This window comes from Vulpes vulpes, chromosome 2 (genome assembly GCF_048418805.1).
Source record: "Vulpes vulpes isolate BD-2025 chromosome 2, VulVul3, whole genome shotgun sequence".
Classification (NCBI taxonomy): domain Eukaryota; kingdom Metazoa; phylum Chordata; class Mammalia; order Carnivora; family Canidae; genus Vulpes; species Vulpes vulpes.
The window spans coordinates 63142649-63169139 of NC_132781.1; positions in this window are offsets into that span (position 1 = coordinate 63142649).

The window sequence follows — 26491 nt, forward strand, 5'->3', positions numbered from 1 at the left end:
ACCACATAGCTAACTAATTACTAATGAAAATGGGCCTAGAACTTGGCCTCTCAGTGGAGGTCTGCTACAATACAAAATGATCTGTCTCATTCCCCATTTTACAAAGAGAAGACAAGAAAGGTAATATGACTTGCTCTGGATGGTAATCCTAAAAGCAGTATCTGTACCCAAACTTCAGGAAACCAAGAGCTTAATCATTTCCCTTAAGTAAGAATTAATCAGCATTTGGGTGTATTCATTTACTCCACAGAGAAAAAATTTGGCGAACTATTTTTTGGTGAAAGGGCTTTAGTCAAATTCACCCAGACCTTTGCTAAACACTTATGTTTGGAAATAAAGAGGAAAAAGAAATCCCACTGACTTGAAGGATTTTACAATCCAAAGTCTGACATTCAGTAAAGCAAGGGCACATAGGTATGCTAATGAAAGCAAGATACTCAAGCAATCAGTAATCAATCTTTCAATAATTTAGATCCAGGCATTTGCAATAAGGGAATGGTATTGAGCTAAACGTTGCCCAAAAAATATGTCTTTAAACATTTCAGGAGGTCTTCTTACTAAAAGCACAGTTAACACTTGGCAGTATATAGCACAGAGATGGTTTATATATGGGATTTACTGCTATTATTCTTTAATTCGGGTACCCATTCATTCATTCATTCATTCATTCATTCAAGAAATATTTACTGACTACATATCATAGGCCTGACACTGTTCTAGGCACTGGAGTAAATAAAATAGGCTGTTTTCATGGAAATTGCTTTTTACTAGGAATAATAAGTACAAGTAAATATATAGCATGTCAAAATGATAAAGAAAAAAAACTGTGTGGTAAAGGGGCTATAGGGTATAGTGTAATGGGATGAGAAGGTACCTGGCAGGACTTCAATATTTAATGCAATAAAATATATTCTATTCTGTAACTAAGAATAATGTCATCTTCTCATATGACTCCAAATAAGAAGTGTTTGCAAAGATAAATACATTATAGACTGGAAATTCCAAAGAAATTGCTAAGCTATTTAAGCGATTTTAAAAACAAAGATAATTTCCCCCTTGGCTTTCCAAAAGAAAAAGAAATTTAAATTCTTAGGACTCTTTTGAGGAACACAGTCCCATGTAGTTCAATATCGTAAACTCTTTAGTTGCTGGCAACTTTCTCTGCATCCTACTGACAGATTTAGCAAAAAAGATGCCAGGTTGGAAATGCTTTATCTATACAAATGGCTGAACTAAATGAATATCGCACTGTACTGTAAAATCTGTGAAGATTTTTATGCATCCAGTTTTTCAGATTAAAATTTAAATGAGTTAGAGAAATAAACTACTGAACAAGGAATAAAGAAGGAGGAGATAGAATTTAAAAGAAAACAAAGAACTTCAAGTAATAAGCAAATCTGATGAGTCCTACATACAAAGTAGAGTAGCTCATTATTCAAGGCAACTATTCATTATTCACCTGCACACTAAAATTTGTCATCCCCAAATCAATACCCAAAGTGCTTTTGTGGTCATTTGCAGACATGCACAGCCAAAAATGTTAGTCATCTTATATCATATTTCCAGCTGCAGTCCAACAAGGTGCCATTTTGCATTGTCATGTCAGCTCTCATGCTATGTACCAGTGTAATTTTTGTAGTTTTGTTGTTGATTTCACTGTTTAAATGGCCCCCACCTATGGTATTGAAGCACTGTCCAGTGTTCCTGAAGGCAGGGAGGTTGTGATGTGCCTTAGAGAGAAGACACATGTGCTAGATAAGATAATGCTATTGGCTGAATTCAATGTTAGTGATTCAATGAGATATACATTAAATAAAGTGCCTTCCAACAGAAACACATATAATACAAGATTATTTATTAATTGGTTGATGAAAATATTGTGACCAGAAGCTCACAGTAGCCTAAGCATATATATATCCCAGGAACAGTTATTCAGAATTGGCTTATTCAGTATTCCTAGCAACTTTAGAGAACATAACTACTGTGGGTGACAAGAACTGACTGTATGCACAGTCTGACACTTTGCATGATTTTTGCCACTACCATAACTTTAATTAGCCTCTTCTATCTAAGATTCTTTGTGTCTCTCCAGCCACACAGATTGAGCCTTTGAAAATATTAGCTGGGTCTTATTCTTCTTAAAACTTTCCCGAAGTTTCATTGTATCGTCTTAACAGAGCTGCAAGATCCTGCATGATCTGCTCTCCCTACTTGAACATAGCCACTCTCTGAACCATTCTTCTGCCATCCTCACCACCTCACCACTCTGCAGCCATATGGGCTTCTGTTATGTTCCTTGAGTGTGTCAAACACACTCCTACCCCAGGACCTTTATGCCTCCCATTCTCTCTGTCTGAAATGCTCTTCCATAGATAAGTAGTTCATGCTCCCTCTTCCTGTAAGTGGTCTTTTCTAACATCTTCTATAAGATGGCATCTGCTTTAGTTTAGCTACCTTTGAGTTCAGTGCCACACTGCATATTATATACTTATTTGCTGACCTATTTACTGCTGTCATCTTCCTCTGAAAGGTCAGCTCCCTGAGGATAGACTCACTGCTGTGGAGAACAGCTCCTGACACACAATAGGCATTAAATAGATAAAAGCTGAAATAAAAAATGAGTAAAGTTTTTAAAAAATAAGTCACGTGACTACAATTTCAGAACAAGAACCAGTTTGCATATTTTGAAGCCACCTATAGTCAATCAGACAATCCTCAGACTGCATAGTCAATCATTTAGAATTTAACACCTTAGATCTAAACGATTTTTTTTTTTAAGTTTACACTGTGAGGACACAGGGATTGCAGTGCTGAACAAGACAGCTTTCCTTATCAAGGAGCTCAACATTTTTGTGGGAGAACGTGGCTACCTACACCCTACAGGTGAGAAATAAACTTCTTGGTTTCCAAAACGGCAATCTCTGGTCCAATGCAATTGTTAGATTTCCCCTAGTCCATGAGAGAGAGCAAGAGAGAGAGAGAGAGGAAGAGAATGTGCAATAAGTTCACCTATAAATACAGAATTTATGCTTTCAGGAAGATAAAATATGTCTTGAAAGAAAAAGAAAGATGTGAAGATTATTTTATAAATCCGACTAGTGAATAAAGCTAAAAACAAACAATCTTGAAACAATTTAGCAGCAGCCAACTGTTCTCATGGCAAGCTTGTCATTAAGAGAAGTTAACCCGGGACTCTGAACTAATCTCTAGCAGCAGTTTAAGGTATCTGGTATGTGCCTCCTGAGAGAGTACGTGAGGCTGCTTCTTTTACCAATTGAACCTGTGTCTGCCTCTTACTGCCTTGAAAGTGCTGCTAAACTAAGGAATGCTTGGTCTTCCGTAGCATTAGGAGTACAAAGTGACTGTTCTCTATGGTTCGTGACTTCAAAAGTATAACTAAAGCTCAATCTAAAAGCAATGCTGAGCATTGCTATGTCTCTCCTTTACCTACCTACCCTCATTTGGCAGCTCCTTATCTTTGCTATAGATTAGCTCCATACTTTGTTTCCTGGTCCTTGACCATAATCATCGTTTTCTTCCTGTGCCTTTTGGAAATGAAATGCAAAAAGAACATTAATCTCCATTTTGAAAGAATGCTTTCATCTTTGGAAGCAGGAGGATAGCAGAGTGAGAAAAAGAGAAGATAATTACCTAATCTGCCAGGCAGTTACACAAAACTATCTGGCCATCAGATGGAAGGGAATACCTTATATTTCCTACTTGATATAAAATCTTAGAGTTGGAAGAGAAATTATGATTATTATAATCTGATATTAGCTCTTTACTGAGAACCAATTAATTTGAGCTAATCTTAAATTTAAATTTCTATTAAATGCTTATTCATTATATGTGTTATTTCAGCTCTCATGTTATGAACCAGTGTAATTCATATTCGTGTGTGTGCTTGTGCATGCATGCATGAGTGTGAGGGAGCTTGCTAATAACATGCTCCTGTGTTTAATTTACATTATATACTCCTTTGTTTTAGATACACAAAGTGAGGGATCCCTGGGTGGCGCAGCGGTTGGGGGCCTGCCTTTGGCCCAGGGCGCCATCCTGGAGACCCGGGATCGAATCCCACGTCGGGCTCCCGGTGCATGGAGCCTGCTTCTCCCTCTGCCTGTGTCTCTGCCTCTCTCTCTCTCTCTCTCTCTCTCTCTCTCTCTGTGACTATCATAAATAAATAAAAATTAAAAAAAAAAAGATACACAAAGTGAGAAATGCTTCCTGATTTGAAAGCTTCTGAAGGACAACAGGTTGCTGTGGACTCTCCAGAAAATTATTCAAGCCCTTTCTGTTACAGTATTATCTGGCATAAGAACATTTATTTGGTATATATATATTACTTGGTAAATAACAACAATACATAGAAAGCTGCCACTTAAGATGGATTTGTTATACTGATTTTTTTTAAAGAAAACAAAAAAATTCTTAGCACTAACATCAATTGAAATTAATTTTGATTTACAGTAGTTTCTAATTTATACCTCATTTTTCATGGGAAGATTTAGATTTATATTAGCTCTCTGAGACAGTTTCATCAAGGGCTCAGCTTCACTTTGCAAATCAGTGTAAGAACTTCTAGTTATTTGTAGCACCTGGATATGCTCTGCTGGTGCATTAAAGTGCAATTGAGCATAAAAGATGAGCTTATTGGGTAATAGATAGGACACTGAAAAATTCACTTCAGAAATGCGTACACTTATGACTAGAATCTCTATGTGTCAACTAATACACGAAGCTCAAAGTGAATGTGAATAGGAGCTCTGTGACTCCTTAACTCTCCACCCCAAGGAGGGGTACTGACCAGCAATTAGTTATAATAATATTTTTAAAAAACATTGTGAAAATAATTATGATTATATTTCCCCTTATTTTCCTAAATGGTATCTGTAGATATTCTTTTTTTTTTTTTTAAAGATTTTATTTATTTATTTGTGAAAGACACAGAGAGAAAGAGGCAGAGCACAGGCAGAGGGAGAAGCAGGCTCCATGCAGGGAGCCTGACGTGGGACTTGATCCCGGGTCTCCAGGATCACGCCCGGGGCTGAAGGCAGCGCTAAGCTGCTGAGCCACCCGGGCTGCCCTGTAGATATTATTTTAAGCTCTCCTTTTCATTTAATCACATAATAGAATCCTACTCTGATCTACATTTGAATTTCTGGACCTGGAACTCTACATTCAACTTTTGTGAGTTCACTCTTGATTTCCAAAAGGAAACTTTGTAGATCTGTGATACTTGCTATTTCTTCTGATATATTTCTTATATCCCTCATAAACTATCTTCTGGTACTCATCCTCTGATTTCTTTCACAAACTGACAGTCTTTGGGAATATCTACAAATATACATTTATTTTTACTTAGGGGTTTTTAAAAATGAATATTGATACCTTTGGACTGAGCATACAACCCCCAGTTTGACATATTCTCACTTTATCTTATAAGGTTTTTAATTGGTCTATTTCACTCTTTTATGTCCTCTTTCTTAGACATGTAGCCAATTGAGTTTGAAAGGCCTCTGTGGAGCTTTAAAAGTCTTTTACCAGCTTTGTATTATTCCTATGACTGGGCTTTTACTTATAATATATAAGAATCATTTAAGCTTTTCAAAACTTCTTTAATGACACTTTTTAACATCAAAGAAAAAACATGAGAAAATATATTGTGTAGTCTGAAGTATTGTACTCTTCAAACATGGCTTGATTTATGTGTTACAGTTACTGGAAAAAATGGAAAGCCTTCCGCTATTATCTTCCCTTGCTTTACATATGATTTCTTAAAAGATTATAAATTAAAGGGCAAATAAATATTCTTAGAAAATATTTTTATCCCCCAAATTTTAAGATATGCCATTCATTCATCAAAAAAAAAAAAAAGTGTATTGAGTGCTTACCATGTTCTAGGCATTAGTAGAGAGGAAGTCCTTACTTTCAAGATCTTACATTATAGGGGCTAGAGACTCAGTAAACATTCAGGTGGTATCTTGAGTATGAAATAATGAAGTAGAGCACTGAGGATAGGTAATGATGAGAAAGAACACAGAGGTTAGTATGGCTGCAGAAATGTGCACAAGGATTGATCAGTTGGAGATGATGCCAATAGAAAGAGAGAGTGGAGCTGGGCAAGGGTGGGTCACATAGGTCCTCATATTCCATGATGATGGTATGGTTTTACTCTGAGACAGATGGAAAGACACAGGAGGGTTTTAACCAGAGGAATGACGCGACCTGATATCTTGCTTTAGAAGGACCGCCAAGACTTCTGGGTAAACTATGGTATAGTGGGACAGAGGTAAAAACAGGAACACTAGGAGATAGGTGAAAGATGAGTATCCTGAAATGGGTGGGTAATACTGAACTTAGTGAGAAGTAGTCTGATTCTGATGCATTTTGAAGTTAGAGCTGATAAGATTTTCCAATAGATGAGAGCAGTATGAGAGAAGAAGATAAGCCAGGGCAGACTTTCAGGCTTTTGACCCAAGCTTCTAAAAGAAAATGGATATCATACACTGCAGAGAACAGTGATGGAGAAGCCTGTTGAAAAGGGTGTAATGAAGTCTTGTCGGAGACGTGCTACATTTGAATTGTGTGCAGTAGACATCCATGTTAGACATTCAAGTACCTTTTCTTTAATAGGCCATTGGACATTTAAAACTGGAATTCAGGGTAGTTGTCTTCTCTAAACATATAAATTTGGGCTTGTAAAGTATATTGATGGTATTTAAATTACAAGACAGTTTTCCTAACAACTGAATATTTGAGAAGAGCTATCCAAGGATTGAGCCCCAGTCCATGCCAAGTCATAGAGATTGCTAATATTATAAAGGAGTAACCAAGGACACTGGGAAGGAGTAGCCCTTGAGTTAGGAGGAGAACCAAGAGAGGACTTTCAAGGAAATCAAATAAAAAAGGAATTTAAGAAGAAGGGAGTGACAAACAAACAAACAAAAATGATGTTAGTAGGTTAAAGAAGGTGAAGTCTGAGAATTGACCACTGGGTTTGTCAGTATGGGTTCCCATGTGATCACAGTGAAACGGCCTTCAGTGGAGTGATTGGAAAAGTGCTGATTGGAATGTTTCCAGAGAGAATGAGAGAAGAGGAAGTAGAGGCAGCAAACACAGACAACCGTTCAGGAATTGTTTAAGGAAAACTGAGAATTTGCGCAGTTGCATAGAGGAGTGTGGTGGCAGGGGAGAAAGCTTTATGAACATGAAAGTTATGACAGCATGTGGAAGAGAATAATCCAATAATCCCAGAGAAAAGGAAAAAAACTTGATGCTACAAGAAGAGAAAAATTCCAGGAACAATGTATTTCATTAGGCAGGAGGGTGGGATCTGGCATCCAAGTGGAGGGATTCATCTAGAGTATAACGAGATATTCTTGTCTGCTGTCATAGAAGTGAGGGCACAGAGTGGGTAGTTCATAATCCTCAGAAATTTCTCAGTTATGTATAACAGTGAATTAAGGAATAAAAAACTAAAACTCTTAAACATATGGGAAAAAGTTATACAATATATGTTAAATACTGATAATGTCTATGGAATTAAGTGTTCAGTATTTAAGAGGTAAAAGTCTATCCAGTTTTCAGGGTGAATAACAAAGAAAAAGACAAAGATAGAAATAATCTTGTATTTCAAAGTAAATCTGATTACTATGGTTAGTACAGGTAGAAATGTTTAATATTTTTAAAAGATTTTATTTATTTATTCATGAGAGATACACAGAGAGAGGTAGAGACATAGGCAGAGGGAGAAGCAGGCTCCCCACAGGGAGCCCAATGTAGTCTCCATCACAGGACCCCGGGATCATGACCTGAGCCAAAGCTCAACCACTGAGCCACCCAGATGCCCCAAGATTTTTAATTTGTTAGGACTATGAATGGATTAGAAGAGTCTATTAAAGGTCAAAAAATGGCAGAGTTTTTTTTTTTTTTATTGGAGATGGGTCAGTATTGTTCTCTTTGCAGATGAAAGAACATATTACATACAATTTTGGCAAAATGAGATGGGAGGAAAAGTTGTTTTAGGATTAAATTAAATAGGCAAAGGACTTACTGAGTAACTTAAATCAATTTGCTTTGATAAGATAAATTTAATAAAAGTTATCACCACAAGAAGAAAATTACCATTAAAAACTTTTCTCTATAAGAAAATCTTCCTCTAATCCATATTTTACCTGTCATTTTAGCTGAGTTACCACAGCAGGCATCAAATTGCCTTCTTGATGTGGTGATATATTCCATTGGTCTACTCTTTACATAAATTAAAGTTCACTAATATTATTTTCTATATCCAAAATAAATAGACTTCTTTGCAAAATATACTTGAGAACATTAAAAAACTTAAAACAAGAAACATTAAAAGTGATGGTAATGAATTCAAAACATTTATATCCATAGAAATGACTAAGTTCTAACTAGGAGCACAGGAAGGGAGGAGGGTATTACTTATTTAACAATTCAGATCAACAAAATCATCCCTGAGATAACCTGTTCATCATTATTTATGGAAAACAGTATAGAAATAGTGACTGAATTTTTCTTTCCTGGTTTTGACCCCTATTTATCTCTAAAGACTCAATTTTATTACTTTTTAAAACTTTTATTTTATTTTTTTATTTTTTTAGTTTCTTTCACTGCAACAAATTCTAAATCCCAGCCTCCCATACAAGACAGACTTTTACCCTGAACTTCTTAATGCAATGTGGCCTTCATGGTGAATGGAGGAATAGACAACATATTAAAAAGGTGAGGTTATAGGGATGCCTGAGTGGCTCAGTCAGTTGAGGGACTGACTCTTGGTTTCAGCTCAGGTCATGATTTCAGGATCCTGGGATGGAGACCCCCATCAGGCTCGGTACTCAGTGCTGAGTCTGCTGGAGATGCTCTCTCTCTCCCTCTCCTCTTCCCCTGCTGTCTCTCTGTCCTTCTCTCTCTCTCCTAAAATGAATAAGTAAAATCTTTAAAAAGTATAAATTAAAAAAGGTGAGGTCGGTATTTGTCGTTTCTAATTGCTGAGTAATATTCCATTGTATACATAAACCACATTTGCTTCAACGTGGATGGAACTGGAGGGTATTATGCTGAGTGAAATAAGTCAATCGGAGAAGGACAAGCAGTGTATGTTCTCATTCATTTGGGGAATATAAATAATAGTGAAAGGGAATATAAAGGAAGGGAGAAGAAATGTGTGGGAAATATCAGGAAGGGAGACAGAACATAAAGACTCCTAACTCGGGGAAACGAACTAGGGGTGGTGGAAGGGGGGAGGAGGGCGGGTGTTGGAGGGGAATGGGTGACGGGCACTGAGGTGGACACTTGACGGGATGAGCACTGGGTGCTTTTCTGTATGTTGGTAAATTGAACACCAATAAAAATTAATTAAAAAAAAAAAAGGTGAGGTCATATATTTAGCTACAGTTAAGCTTTTTACCATTTTAATTATTTTAATTCAAATATAAATTATTATAAGGAAGTAAAATCCCATCTTTGTGGCTCTAATTTTTAAGATATTACTGAAAATAATAATTTACCTATTATATTTTCATTAGGAAAAACTTGGATCTTTGATGAATTTTTAGTATATTAGCATTTCAATTATAATTTTTATTGCATTCATCTTCATGCTGATTTTTTTAAAAAGATATTATTTATTTATTCATGAGAGACACAGAAAGAGAGAGGCAGAGACACAGGCAGAGGGAGAAGCAGACTCCTTGCAGGGATCCTGGTGTGGTACTTGATCCCGGGACTCCAGGATCATGCGTTGGGCCGAAGGCAGATGCTTAACCGCTGAGCCACCCAGGTGTCCCCTCCATGCTGATTATATCCATCAATTACTCAGGATTTTTAGAAAAATATATATGTTATGCCAATACATTTGCAATAAATAATAGGCTTTAGATTGTTTAAACATGCATATCAAAAATAAATTATCCACAATTTCCTAAATTGCTGTTTAATTTTCAACATCTAAATTATCCCAGGGTAAACAATATATTTGTTTTTACATTATTTCTCAGTTATAAGACCTAGTGTTTTATGAGTAATTAATTAATGGTTAGTTGCTCCATCTAGTAATTATTGAATATTTGTACAAAACTATTCTAGGCTCTGCAGAACATAATAGTGAGCAGAACAGGCAAGTTCCTTGTCCTTTTCAAACTTTGAATTAAGTTGCTTCTTTATAGGCTGGTTTGTAAACAAACAAAGAAAGAAACAATTTTGTGTCTTTTCTCAATAAATATTCAGTTGGTTGAATGGAAATAATTTCTATGGAAATAATTGCAAGCAGATCCTAATATTGTTGATGTAACCACATAATGTAGCTCTAGGATTAATACTGTATCAAGAAAACATTATTGATAATCAGAAAGATTCTTGGGGTACCTGGATTCAAAGCTAATAGAGTTGAATTCTCTTCAGGGATATTTTATTAAATACAGGATAATTTGAGAAATTATTCTTGACACACAGTAGAATGTCTCTCTTATAACAGAAACATTGCTTTCTACTGGATATAATATATATCTATATGGCCATTCACTTGTGAAGTTGATAATTATTTTGCAATATAGACTCTCATTAAAAGAAAGTATGTTAACATCTATCAAATCTGATCCATCATCAATTTAATTACAGCTTTCTCATGGGCAGCAGAGTTTTAAAACTACTGCAGGAAAGGTACTCATTGATGAAAAGTGATATTCTGATGGTAAAAATATTAAGAAGGAAAATGAATGTAGGTCTTAGAGTCAAGGCTTTACTATTCTGATTTAAAAAAAAAAAAGAGACTGTTGCATAGGTTAAATGAATGTAATATTCCTCTTATAAAATGGGGCAATTGAGTTATTTGCCCTGAGCTTCTCAGTAGTACTTCACGGATGCATTAGGATCCTGGTATGTCTCCAAGTGGGGTCAGATTCCTAGGCTGTTGGAGGAAGTTGGAGAAGGGTGATTTAGACTAGCTGAGGTTCTATTTCTTTGATTTTACCGTCAACCAACTAACAAATTGGGATTCGCTGAAAATTGACCCTCAAAAGACTTCCATGTCCTAATCCCTGGAATCTGTGAATGTTTTCATATATGATAAGAAGAAAGATCTTTGCAGATGTGATTAAATTATTGATCTTGAGATAGAGAGACTAAACTACCAGGATGGGCCTAAATACAATCCCATGTATCTTTATAAGAGAAAGGCAGAGAGAATTTAACTACAGACACAGAAGAGCAAGTGTCACAATGATGGAGCATAGAGAAATTTGAGGAATATGTCCTTGAATATTGGAATGGTGTGATCCCAAGCCAAGGAATGCAGGTAGCCACCAAAACCTGGAAGAAGCAATGAATGGATCCTCCCCTAGAGCCTCTGGGAGAAGTGTGGCCCTATCAAAACCTTGAGTTTGGATCCTTGTTATAAGAACTATGAAAGAAAACATTATTTTAAGTCACCAAGATTGTGGCAATTTATCACAGCTACCACAGACTACTAGTATTCAAGTAATGCAACATATGGACATAATATTAAGAATCTATGAAGGTATAGCTCCATATGGCTTTCCATTTTATTCATGGAAGTGTACCTGAGGATGATTGTTCTCTGCAGCCCAAGTGGTATGCATAATCTGGCAAGGTCAGGCAATATCCAAAGTTCACGTTTTTTTTCTCTCTTGTAGGCTATTGTTAGATAATCTGCAGTTAGGAAGATGGCTAAAATGAACAGCAAAATAGGAGTTTTTATTTATTTTCATTAGAGAAATAAAGCTACGTCAAAACACTATGACCTTGGGACTGCATTCTTATATGCTAGCAGGGAGATTGTTTCAATGTGGGTGAAAAAGATTGATGGAGGCAAGCCAACATGTCCTGCAAAGCTCTACTGAGCTCTGGTGTGGAGTGACCATGGGCAAGCTAGATCCTCCAGGATTTGGAGTTTGAGGTATAAGAATCCTTGATGCGATTTTTGCAGTATATGTTGGCTGAAGATGATCAATACTTTTAGACATTCATTGAAGCACAAGAGTTTTGTTTCGGAATGAAACTGAGAAGTGCGATACATTTGAAAAAAGAACATGGATCTCAATGACCAATCAAATTAAGACATTCTTAATGAGAATATGTATACAATTGTTTAAATGAGAAAGGCAATATACAGCATGGTGGTAAAGGACATGGTCTTGGGAGTCAGACTTCCTGATCCTGTCTCAGTTATAAGCTATGGGGCCTTTGTTAAGCTACTTTATTTCTCCATGCTTTCTTTTTCTCCTTTGTGAAATGTGGATGATGATAGTGAAAATATTCATGTCTGAGGATTGAAGCCATCTAGGAAAAGCATTAGAACCGTGCCTGACACAGCAAGCACTTACACAAAGGGTGGCTAATATTATAAACTACTGTCTGATAATTTATCCATTTGATGAATATTTATTAGGTTTCTATTCTGCCTCAGTTCCTTAAAGGCAGGCATTTTGCTATATGTAAAAATAAAGCAATACATTCTGGAATATAGGCATAATGTAGGTTAAAACAAGAAACGGAGAGCATTTTATATGGATCTTGTCTTCTTCCAAATGGAATAGGATGGTGGGTCAGTTTATAAGTCTCATGTTCCAGAGACCGAAGTCTCTGCACTGGAGAGTCCAGTCTCAGTCCAGTCTCATACATTGGAGACCGAAGATCTGCCTAAGAATTGTAAAGGAAAAAAGACTTTGCTCCCCCAGAGTCTGAGTGCACAAAAACCCTTTTTTGGGTTTATAGTATGGCAAATGGATGGAAAAGATATAAAGTGCATTGTTCTCACTGTTGTATTCTTTAGTGTCTATTGATGATTCTCCTGGACTAGAGGAAAGGGCATTTCTCTTTGCCCCTTAAGTGAATTCTTTCTTCTTACTTTTATATGCTGCCTGGGAGTAACCACTTTTACTAAAATTTACATGAAGCATTTCATACATTGAAGATAGACATTTAAAATACCATTTAGGGCCGCCCGGGTGGCTCAGCGGTTTAGTGCCGCCTTCAGCCCAGGGCCTGATCCTGGAGACCCAGGATTGAGTCCCACGTCGGGCTCCTTGCATGGAGCCTGCTTCTCCCTCTGCTTGTGTCTCTGCCTCTCTCTCTGTCTCTCTGTCTCTGTCTCTGTTTCTCTCTCTCTCTCTCATGAATAAATAAAATCTTAAAAAAATACCATTTCTAGAGGAATTAATTGATATACTGCATGTGACAATATGATGTGACTTGTGAGGCACCATACAAATTATTTATTTTAAAGATTTTATTTTATTTATTTATTTGAAAGAGGGCACAGAGGAAGAGTGGGGAGGAGGGGGGGAAGAAGACCCCCTGGTGAGCAGAGAGCCCAACTTGGATTGGAGCTCATTCCCAGGACCCTGAGATCATGACTTGAGCTGAAAGCAGACACATAACTGTGTGAGCCACCCAGGTGCCCCCCAAGTATTCACTGACTGATGAATAGATAAAGAAGATGGGATCCATATATATATGCATACACATACGAGAAATATTATTTAGCCATAAAAAAGAATGAAATCTTGCCATTTACCACGGCATGGATGGAGCTAGAGAGTATAATGCTAAGTGAAATAAATCAGAGTAAGACAAATATCATATGATTTCACTCAGATATGGAATTTAAGAAACCAAACAAATAAGCAAAGTAGAAAAAAAACTCCATGAGGGATAGGGAGATAGGTTAAATAGGTGATGGGAATTAAGGAGTGCACTTGTGATGAGCACAGTGTGATGTACGGGACTATTAGTTGTATTTTTTGTACTGTTTCTTATAGTGGCTGCCCCAGATTGCATTCCCACCAACAGTACATAAGGGTTCCATTTTCTTTTCGGATTATTTGTTTTTTGGTGGTTTTTTTTTTTTTAAAGATTATATTTATTTGAAGTAGAGAAAGCATGAGCAGCGGGGAGGGGCAGAGGGAGAGGGAGAAGCAGGCTCGCTGCTTAGCAGGGAGCCAGTCATGGGTGATCCCAGACCCTGAGATCATGACTTGAGCTGAAGGCAGACACTTAACTAATTGAGCCACTCAGGTGCACCCGGTGTTAAGTTCTATAGGTTCTTTATATATTTTGAGTACTAATCCTTTATCAGATATGTCACTTGCAAATAACTTCTCCCATCACCCTCCAAAAGTGACATTTTAATTCTGGCAATTATTTCCTTTGCTGTGCAGAAGCTTTTTATTTTGTTGTAGTTCTAATAATTTACTTTTGCTTTTGTTTTCCCTGACTCAGGAGACATATCTAGAAAGAAGTTGCTATGGCTGATGTCAGAGAAGTTGTTACTTGTGTTTTCTTTTTGAATTTTTTATGGTCTCAGATCTCACATTTAGGTTTTTAATCCATTTTCAGTTTATTTTTATGTATGACATAAAAAATTTGGTCCAGCTTCATTCTTTTGGAGATTGCTATCCAGTTTTCCCAACACCATTCGTTGAATAGACTTTTTCCCCATTGCATATTCTTTCTTGCTTTGTTGAAGATTAATTGACCATAGAATTATGGGCTTATTTCTGTTTTATTCTATTCTGTTCCATTGAATTATGTGTCTATTTTTGTGTCAGTACCACACTGTCTTGATCACTACAGTTTTGTTACATAACTTAGAGTCTGGAATTGTGATGCTTCCAGCTTTGCTTTTCTTTTTCAAGAATGTTTTGGCTAATCATGGTCTTTCATGGTTCCACACAAATTTTAGGATGTTTTTTTTCTAGTTCTGTGAAACATGCTGTTGGTATTTTGATAGGAATTGCATTAAATATGTAGATTCCCTTGATAGTATCACTGGGCTAAAATTAAGGTGTCAGCAGGCATTTCTTTCTGAAGGCTCTAGAAGACACTACATTTCCTTGCCTTGCCAGCTTCTAGAAGCCTCTCCTTGTTCCTTGCACATAGTTCCCTACATTTCAAAAATAGCAATAGGGCATTATCAAATTTTTCTCATGCTGCCATCTTTCTTTGACAATAGCTAGGAAAGATATGCTTTTGAGTGCTCATGTGATTATATTGGACTCACCTTTATTACCCCAGGATAATATCCGCATTTCTAGAACCTTAACCTTCATCACATTTTCACTGTTTTACCATGTAAGGTATCATAGTCACCAATTCTGAGGATTATCTTATAGAGATCTGCAAATGTGTCAATATAGGCTTTATATATTTGGGGGCTATATTGTTATCTGCATATACCTGAATATAAGATCAGAATTCTTATTTTTACTTATTTTATTTTTTAACATCAGAATTTTTAGCATTTCCTTGTGAAATACACCTTTTCTCATCCTGTAATTACTGATTTTATTGTTAGTTATGGTATTTACCTTAACATCTAATTTGTCTCATGTTAAAATTAGCCATAGCAGCAAAAAACCAACGATGTATACGAGAAGGAAAATCATAGGAGTGATGAAAAAAAATGTTTGGCATAAAATGGGAACCAAATTTTAGAAAACAAGCAGCCCCAAATAGATCTGAGAAAAAAATGAAGCCAAAATAATAATGGTATCTATGAGAGAAGAAAAATATTTGGGTTAAAATAAACATATAAACAACCTTGAGCCTTGACACTGTAAGAATTATCCATATTCTCATTAAATTTGATGAAAGCATTATTCTTGAAATTTAAAAATGAAAAACTCATCCAGAATTCAGTTTAAAAAATGTAAGCAATAAAAAAAATCAAGACCAACATAGATAGCCATGTGGCAGAAGTCAGTCTGACTAAATTTTTTTGCACGGTGCTAAATTGCAGAAAATGCAATGCTGAGAGGAAATTTATGATGTCATAATTTTATACTCAGTCAATTTTCATTCATGTGTGAAGAGAATAGTCTCAGATATGCAAAATACAGCTGTTTTAGAAATCTTGCCTCAATCAAGAGCAACTCCTTTTCTTTTCCACATCCTCCTTAATCACTTGATTCTTTTAAAAGTGATAGGAATATTTTCAGAATACTGAAAAAGAGAGGTTACCAAAGAAGGAAGACTTCCACCAAAAATAATATAAAGAATACTACATATATATAATATATATAAATAAATTATTTATATATATATTATTATATTATAAAATAATATAAAGAATACTACCAAGTGTTGTGTGGACTGGTGACCCAGGTCCTGCCTTAGTTGAAATGTCCAGGCAGTTGGGTCCCTCCACCTTAGGAATTATATTCTTAACATGTGAAGGGTTCTTATGCATTGATTTAGCTGAGCACTAGTCTTTTAAAACGTGTCTAAAAGATATATATAGATTATTGAACAAGTAACAATGGCTGATAAACATAGCAAATGTTCAGTCTCACTGACAATGGAAAATACTTAAAAATGGCTGTTATAACATTTTTGTCTAGCAACATAGAAAATACAAAAAACAAGAATACTTGCTGCCAAGAAGGGAACATGTTAAAGGATGTAGTGCAGATGGGCATACAACCCAGGAGGGAGAGGAAGAGACAGCAACACATCAAGTTCGTAATAATTTACTTGCTGGCAAAGAAGGGGCCTCTTGGGAGATATTCCAGCCTGTTTGCTCTGTCTGACACATGAGCCAGTTAGGCCAAGAGGTCTTTGTGCAGAGTATTCAGGGCCCCTCTAGGAGTAAGAAACCAGTGAGTCCAGCTGGAACCTGTGATTAGCCTGGCAGCTGACACGCTACAGATCCATGCTGCATGCGAGCTAGAGGAGCAATGGAAATGAATGTTAGGGTGAGACTTTGCAAACTACTGTGGACCAAGCAGGTCTCAGGGGTCCCCTCATTCATGCATTCATTCTGCCAGGGAAGGGTCTTCCACTTTCCTCAGCCTGTTTGCCATGTGATTTGGCAATTTGAGGGATCTAAAATATTAGTGGTGACACACAGTCAAGGGGCAGTGGTGGTCATCATGGTGACCAGTGGAAAGAAGTGACATCCATTTGGAATGGCGGCATTTGCAGGGTAGCATGACCCAGTGGGAGAACCATGTTGTCTGAGGTATAATGCTGGGAACTTAGTTTACCTGCTAGCATTTGCTAGATCTCTGTAGGGACTTTGAAAAGTACTTGGGACTGGGATTTTATGAAAACAGGATTTCACCTCTATCCACAGACACTGAATGAAGCTTGAATGAAAAAAGGGTTCATGCTTGTAAGGAAAAAAAAAAAAGGAAAAGAAAAAAAAAGTATGAGAAACGACAGAAATATTCCAAAATGAAAATGAGAACAGTGCTAACTTTTGGGTTATTGGTAGAATTATAGGTGACTTTATTCTGTGTCTCATCAAGTTTTAAAAATAAGATATTTTAAAAATTAAAAGGAAAGTATCTATCTATCTATCTATCTATCTATCTATCCACACACACACACACATACACACCCATACACACACAAAATATGATTAAACAATGAAGCTGTGATTCCTGTCTTAAAATAGGGCATTTCCAGTGGGACACACTGCATGATTTATAGAATCACTGGGGAGTCTACATAATATAGTAGTTATTTGGAGGCTCTGGGTTCACATCACAGAGCCACCATTCCCCGTCTATGTAACCATGGGCAACTTAAAATTCTGGGCCTCAGTTTCCTCATGTGTAAAATGGGGAGTGGCAATAGTGCTTACCTCATAAGAATGTTCTTCTTTGAGTTCTTTAATCTGATTATCTGGTGTATTAGTATTGAATGAGTAAATCTAGAATCGATTAGAAGAGTGGCACATAATTATCTATTAAAATGACTTAAGGCTTGTCATTGAGGAAATAATTGAAATTAAGAGTTAATTCACTGAAATTATGTGTTTTTTTTTATAGTATACTATGTTTTTATTTGTCTTGTTTTACTCAGTTCAGCAAAGACAGTGACTTATGGTAGAAATAGCATTCAGCTTTGTATAAAGGGACCTGATTCCCAGATGTGACTTATGGCATACTATCTGTGTGACCTTGAGGAATTTTTCATCTGTAAAGTGGAAGCTAATTTTGATTACTCATAAAATTTAGCCATGATTTTTAAAAATTATTTATTTATTTATTTATTTATTTATCTATTTATTTATAAGAAAGAAAGAGAGTGAATGAGAAGGAGAGAGATGTGAAGCACACTCCTCACTGAGCACATCCTGACACAGGGCCTGATCCCCCAAATGTCAGATCATGATCTGAGCCAAAACCAGGAGTGAGATGTGAAACCAACTAAGCCACCCAGGCACCAAATAGCCGTAACTGTTTTTAGAAGGTTGCCAGTAATTATCATTAATCCTGTCTTTCTTAGTGGGAGCTGAAAAGGAGATAATAGTGAGATAAAAATAAAGGCACTTTGAAAATATGATTTTAATGTTAGAGCATATTTTAGCTTCAGTTCAGGTGTTCAGTAGAAGGTGAAGCAATCCATGCAAGGTTCTTATGTCTCTGCATTTGGTTCCCTCTCTCTCTGAAAGAGAATAGCACTTAACTAGGCAGAAAGACAGGGAGCTTGCAGATGATTTTAGAGGTTCTACGGGTTCCAGCTATTGACAACTTTTTCCTAGGACACCCCTTTCACCTAAAGGTTTCATTTGGAATCACATGATATAACTTTCTTGTATTCATCTTATATTGTTTATATAACAGTCACACTTTCTAAGGAGAGATTTGTGGTATTGAAAAACCCAAAGTTAATGAAAATGAAGTAAACGAAAGTTGTTCTCTAGGTTTGGCAGAAATTTCTATCTCCAACTCTCTATTCTCTATAGAACACAGCTTGTCATTTCACTTCATTCCCATACCACTAATTAAGTGCCTCTGATAGGAGCACCTGGGTGGCTCAGTCAGCTAAGCATCTGTCTTCTGCTCAGGTCATGATCCCAGGGACCTAGAGTCAAACCCCACATCGGGCTCCCTGCTTAGCAGCGAGTCTACCTCTCCTTCTGCCCCTCCCCCCTGCTTGTGCTCTCACACACTCTCTCTCTCAAATGAATAAATAAAAAAAAAGTCTTTAAAAAAACATAAATAAATACATCTGTTGGTAGAGAAGAACAGTGGCATACAGCAAAGAGGAAACAGTGAGGAGTTGGGAGATACATGACGGGGCCCTAACACTGCTTCCAGGGGCCCTAACACTGCTTCCAGCTACATTGTTCTGAGTGTGGCATCATTTTTCAGAGGCTTAGTTTACACCTAGACAGAATGAACATCTTTGAATCAGTGAACACAATGTCACTAAGTCCTCTATGTTGAATAACATCGAGGAGGAATTTGGGGGAAGAGACTGTACACTTGGCCCAAGCTGAGCAAGACGGCACAGAGAAGGCACTTGAAACTCTCTGTATGTGTTCTTTGCCTACCTGATGAGCTCACCTCTCCAGGTCAGAGGGACCCAGGTTATAGGTGAAGAAACAAGAGCTGAGAGAGGCTGAGTGTAGTTTACACGGACAGAGAAGCAGGTAGTTCCTCAAATTGTTGACAATCCCGTTCAGAGGCCTAGAGATTCATGGCCTATCATCACCTGAGAACCCTGCTGTATTCTTTGCTTCTCCCCTCACTAACCATCTTGAGTCAGATGTACAATCCTGGCTTGCTCAATTATTTCCAGGAATGTGATGGTACAAACATGAACATTAGTAGCTATACCTGCAACAACGGTTTTAAAATATATATGAGTGTGAACTGAATACTTCAAAAGATGCCCTAAGTTCCTCTGAAACATCACAGTATCCTTGTTTAAAAGCCCTTAACAATTACTTTTCACGGAATGGAACTGGGGGAAAATGGAAGTGGATTCGTAACAGTGGGTAAGGCCTAGAAAATATTGTGAGGCTCAGATAGAATGTATACCTGCTAGTGATCTTGACAATTTTTCAAGTTGCCTATGCCTAAATATGATGTATCCCCCTGCATTAAGTGCAAGAGATATACTATCTCTATATGTTTTCTAGGCCCAAATCAGTATGTTGCAATTTTAGGAGTACACAGTTCTGGAATTTTTGCCTTGTGAAAATTGCTGAACACATGGAGGAGAGAACTCTTGAATCGTGAGTGAGCTTTTACAAGTAATTATTCTCAAATATGGTTAAAATAGTTTAGTATCCTTTTCTCCAAGATGGTGTGCTAAGAGAATGCAGAAATAAAGGAATAGCCACTAATCTGCATGTTAAGAATGCCAGAAAACAGTTACTTATGAGGGAGAAGTAAAATTTGCTCTGGTGAGTTAGGGTATTTCTCTATAAACATTATTCTGTCAAAAGAATTTAAACTGGTAGTTTGTCCACAAAAATTACTAGATATCCCTAGAGTTTGTTGTCAGATATGTCATATTTTATATTAATAATGATCTTCAGGGACACCTGGGTGGCTTAGTGGTTGAGCATCTGCCTTTGGCTCAGGTCGTGATCCTGGGGTCCTGGAGTCGAGTCCCACGTTGGGATCCCCTTGGGGAGCCTGCTTCTCCCTCTGCTTATGTCTCTGTCTCTCTCTGTGTCTTTCATGAATAAATAAAAATAAAATATTTTAAAAAATGATCTTTGGGCAGCCCGGGTGGCTCAGCGGTTTAGCACCACCTTTGGTCCAGGACCTGATCCTGGAGACCCGGGATCGAGTCCCACGTCAGGCTCCCTGCATGGAGCCTGTTTCTCCCTCTGCCTGTGTCTCTGTCTCTCTATGTGTCTCTCATGAATAAATAAATAAAATTTTTAAAAAAGGATCTTTGAAGGGAGAAAGATATTGTATTATCTATACTGTATAGTTAAGCATATATTATAAAAAGACATAAAAATCTTCCTGACATTTAATATTTCTTCTTTTCTGTTAAATGTTAGTCACTATTATGTTCTGACCTCCAGTGCTATTAATAACTATATTTATATCTACATTTCCTCTGAAGTTATGTAAAGTTTCAAAAGAATTTTTTGGCTAAACAAAATAGGTTTCCTAGACTTTGAGAGTTCTTTTGCTTATGTAAGTTTTTCTATATTAGAATGAAATATAGACTATCAGAAAAAGGGCTTTGAGGGGATCCCTGGGTGGCTCAGCGGTTTGGCGCCTGCCTTTGGCCCAGGGCGCGAGTCCCACATCGGGCTCCCTGCATGGAGCCTGCTTCTCCTTCCTCCTCTGTCTCTGCCTCTCTCTCTCTCTCTCTCTCTCTCTCTCTCATAAATAAATAAGTAAATCTTTAAAAAAAAGGGGGGGGGCTTTGAGCACCATCTTTCCCAGCTTCGCTCACAAATCAGAAAGTTTCTGTTTCTGTCTAGAGAGTGCTAATTATTTGAAAAGTTTTTCCTTGTTTCTAGAGTGAAATCCTTCTCTGTTAATTTCTATGCTTGATTGTTGTTTTGGTCCTCTGGTAGAGACAAAGAAATGTTTTATAGCCCACCTTGGTTGTGCCTTTCCTGGATTAACTAATCTTAAGGTCTTCAAAAGTTCTTCATATAAAATGGCTTCAAGTTCCTCCTTCCTTTTTTTTTTTTAAGATTTTATTTATTTATTCATAGAGACAGAGAAAGAGAGAGGCAGAGACACAGGCAGAGGGAGAAGCAGGCTCCATGCAGGGAGCCCGACATGGGACTCGATCCCGGGTCTCCAGGATCACACCCCGGGCCGAAGGCAGGCGCTAAACTGCTGAGCCACCCAGGCTGCCCTCTTCCTTTCTTTTTGATGTTTCTAAAATGTATCCATGTTTCCTTAACTTAAGGCCTTTGTAGAAAGTCTATCTATTATCGTCCTTGGTTTAGACACTGCAGCCTCAAGTTATTTTTCCATGTAATTAGTACATATTATTTTATGGCCAAAGAGAACCTAGTATCATATAATTTATGTTTTCAACATAAACCTCTTTCCCATTCTGTCAAGTTTCTTGGTGATTCTTTGTTCAGTTAAGTAACAAGGCACTCTACTTCTATATTCCATGAATTATATATTCCACTTTCTTGGTTTTGTCATGCACATATTTGAGAAACCTGTCTTCTATATGGATTTCTGTAAATGGTTTTTAAACTTGACTGATAATTAGGTCAAGAGGTCTAATAGGTCTACGACCTATTAGATCAATAGGGCTTAACTAGACCTACTTTAATATATAGAGATTTCAAGCATTTAGTACTGAAGATTCTGATTAATAGACCTGGGATGGGGTGGGGAACACATGTATTTGAACAAAAATTTTCCTAGATAAATATGATAATTAGTTCTACTTGTCATTATAGCTATAGATCAATAGTAAAAATGTTGAAGACCGATAGAAAAACAAAATTCAGTTCAATAAAATTCAATGAAAGAGGAAATGCAGTAAAGAGAAACATTGTAACCTGTCCTAGGTCTAGTGTGACAGGATTCCTCATTTGGTCTGTGGCCCTCTGTGCCACATCTCCTGGACTTTATAATAATCTCTGCCTTCATGGATGGTTGGTTTGTTTGTTTGACTAGATAATCTACCAATAGTATCACAGAGTTTAGTTTTGTTCACATGATATTATGATGTATCTACACAGTTTTGGTGAGACAAGTAAAATTGCTATATTTGTAAGCATTATGGGGTGACTTCAACTAATTTAGATTGACATACAGGTTCATTCTAATGCATGCTTTTAAAATCATAGATTTAGAGGGATAATAAGGAGGTGGATAAGTAATAAGCCTGTAATCTATTTTCTTCCATACCTAGAGAAACACCCCAGGGAAGAAGAAGGTAACCTGATCAAATCTCCCTGTAAACATGCTAATGGCAGATATATAAACAGCCTAAAGTTAGTGCCAGCAGGAGAATACCTCTATGGGATTCTTCTAGCAAGATGTACCTGGTTTTTTGTTGTTGTTGTTGTTGCTGTTGTTTGGTTTTTGTTTGCCTGTTTGTTTTAGGATTGCTTCTTATAAACTAAACTTTAGGACTTATAGATTTACAGGGCGTGGTTCCCTGGAAAAAGTTACCTAAGCTATGTAAATGAGTATAAATGGGGATGTTGTGTGACCTATCTCCCCTCGTAAGTGCTATGACTACAACCATTGCTTAGAGATTTTATTTATTTTTTTAAAGATTTTATTTATTAATTCATGAGCGACACAGAGAGAGTGAGAGAGAGGCAGAGACACAGGCAGAGGGAGAAGCAGGCTCCATGCAGGGAGCCCGACGTGGGACTCAATCCCTGATCTACCCTGGGCTGCAGGCAGGGCTAAACCACTGCGCCACCAGGGCTGCCTGCTTAGAGATTTTATATACTGATCTAGAGTTGGAGCAGCAAGATAGGACCTGGGGAGCTACAATAGAAATCCTAGATTTCTCTGGGCTCTACTCCTATTTCCTAATTTTTATACCCTTGAAATAATTAGTCATTCTTAATTTCGAGTGACATTTCTGATTTGTGGGTAGCTGACTGGGCAATCTAATTCTTTCAGTTATTGGAGTGTCACTATGACAAGACTGTTTTTTAGACCCCTGAATCACAATGGTTAATATAATTTTTGGTAAGAAAAAAAGGATAGAATATGTTATGAACTGAACATTTGTGTCCTCCTCAGAATTCTTATTTTGAGGCCCTAACTCTCAATGTGATAGTATTAGGAGATGGGCTTTTGGGCGATACCTAGATTTAGATGAGATTGTGAGGGTAACGCTCCTGTGATGGGGTCAATGACCTTATAAGCAAAGGAAGAGACTAGAGTGCTCTCTCCATCCTGTGAGGCCACAGTGTGAAAGTCTGCAAGCCAGAAAGAAGGTCCTCACTAAGAACTGATCTTGGACTTTCCAGCTCCCAGAGCTGTGAGACACGTCTGTTGTTTAGGCCACCCAGTCTGTGGTATTTTAGACTGAGATGTGAAAACACAAGGAGGACTTGGCTATCAGGATGGTGCCTACTCATCTTTGGACTGAAGTAGAAAAAGTCTTGGACAGATTATGGGGGGAGGGAGGAATCTCAACCATGGGATTTGGTGGAAATATAACTGGATGAAATACCTAAGTGGGTAGAAAAAGAATAGATAGAAAAAGCAGGCAGAGAGGAAATGAGTGAACATTTTGTTAATAGCCCTCTAAAAGAAGTGGCAGTTGAAAAACAAGAAAAAAAAAAAACCTCGGTAATACCGTTTTTCCTCTGTTATTGTAAAGCCTTCTACTGCCCTTTTGGCTACCTGGAAAGATGTTATTTTCATTCATAAAGTCATTAAATGATTGATAAAAATCTAAACAGCCAGGAGGAGGCCACAGCTACAGGAGTGCAGAATCCCAAGGGCATTCTGTTAGGAAGTAGGCCTTTTTACCGAGACTATTAGCAGAAGGTTGGCAAACCATTATTGGTACATTAGTATGATCAATACTGCAGATTGCAACGCGTTATGTTTCATGACTGATGTCCGAGGAGCTGAGAACTTCCTGGAGTGGATTTCTCCAGATGGTCTGACAGCTGACCTCCTACATTTGACAAAGGTGGGACATTGACTGACTGACTCTGGAAAAGGTCACTGGCACACCTCCCCATTCCACAAATGAATACTTATTTGTAACAGTAGGAGTAAGTCTGTATGTCCTGGGGAAACAGACTTAAAAATAAATTCTCTTGGGGTGACTGGGTGGCTCAGTCAGTTAAGTGTCTGCCTTGGGCTCAGGTCACGATCTCGGGGTCTGCATACAGAGCTTCACACCGGGCTCCCTGCTCAGCGAGGAGCCTCCTCTTCCTTCTGCCTCTCCCCCCTGCTCATTCTCTCCACTTTCTCTCTATCAAATAAATAAATAAAATCTTAAAAAAAAAACCCTCTCTTATCAAACCAGAAAACCTCTCCAAATCATAGAAGAGAAAGACGATAATTTTATTACTGAATAAGCATTAAATCAGAATGTGATGTGCATTACAGACGATTCACTACAGAGATTGTAAAGACAGAGAGAAATCTTACCCTCTTACATAACCAAGAAGGTGGAACCCACTACATACGTGTTCGTAGGTGAACAATAACTAATCCTCAAGTAAGAGAAACTGATGGCACCATATGTCACACAGAGTTTATCTTAAACTTACTTGGTTATTATGGTAGCCATTCCTGTTAGCTAATTGGCTTTATCCAAAGAAAAAAATTAACTAATCTTTATGATGATCGTTCAGATTTGGGCTCTTGCTGTCCTATAGATAAGTTAGTCAGGTGTTTGTTTGTTTTAAATTGGAATCACTAAAGCTAAGGGAGAGGCTATAGCTAATTTCATTTTTTAAAAGCCTCTTGAGATTTTAGGTACAAAATCAGAGAATCTGGAGAATCATGCACCTAATTGCTCAGAGGATTTGTTTGTTCTGCAAAAGCTGGAATCCACTGTCTACTGTTCTGTACTCAGCCCCAAATTTTCTGGGTTTTGCTTTGTTTTGGTAACAAGGTATTTTATCTCAAGAGTGGACTGACTCCTAGATTATAATACCCTGTGGCCCATGGCTGATACCACATGTCATAAATATTTTACCTCAGTGGAGCAATATTACACATTGTCTAGTGAAATTTTGTGGCCATGTGAAGCATAGGATTGTAACAAAGCCAAAGAATCAATTTAGCATCGCTCTCTTCTTTCTGAGGCTACCAGCAAGTCATTTACATGTTGAATAATTATAAATCCCTCCAGTGGGACAGATTTCTCTCTCTCTCCTTTTTTTATTACTAAAGAATAGAGCGAGAGAGTCCTAAAACCCATGAGGAATCCTCAGACATAAAAATCATACTCCTTCAATAAGCAAAAGCAAACGAGAACTCAAACTCAACTGCTAGAAGAACAGAAAGAGACAGAGAGACAAACAGAAAAGGCAGAACAAAATCAATCACAGAGAAAAACTTTGCAGACAGTGTCCTGAAGTGAGAAGTCAGAGGAGATGCAGTTGGGAACCACCATGGCTAATGCCTAAAATCGCGTACAGGTTTATCCTATAACTGCCTTCAGGAGGCTTAAGGAGAAGTATTCGTAGGAAGGATAGCACAGCTGGTTCTATGGTTAAAAAGCACCCAAAAGGCTGACCGCTGAGGGAGGGAGCTGTGTCAGGACACGTTATCAGTGGAGACTAGAGCCCATGGCCAAGGAAGAGGTGCTGCTGCTCCTGAGTGAAAAGCACCCGACTTGGGGAGGAATGAAGTCAAGAATTTCTGAGGGAGCACTCAGAGTAAGAGATAATACTAAGATCTTTAACTATTGACAGGTAATTTACTTATTTATTGGCATAATCAAATAGTATCACATTTAGTTAACATTATTACTATGCATTAATAAATAGGTTTACATAAAATTCATCACATAAAGGCAGTAACAAGTCTGACTGTGACTAATGGCTGATGCTGGGGAAATTGTTAGAACTGTATTCTCTAGAAAGAATTGAAAAGCTTATCTATGAATTCAATCACAATTTTTCGGGTAGATGTAGCGACCCAGGGCTGCCTAAAGACTCAGCTCTGATGATCAACCCTGGAAGTGAAGAGACTAATAAAATGAGTTTAATGCTGGGACAGAGCTTATGCCCTCACTCACTGATAGACTATTGGTTATTCTGAACACTCTG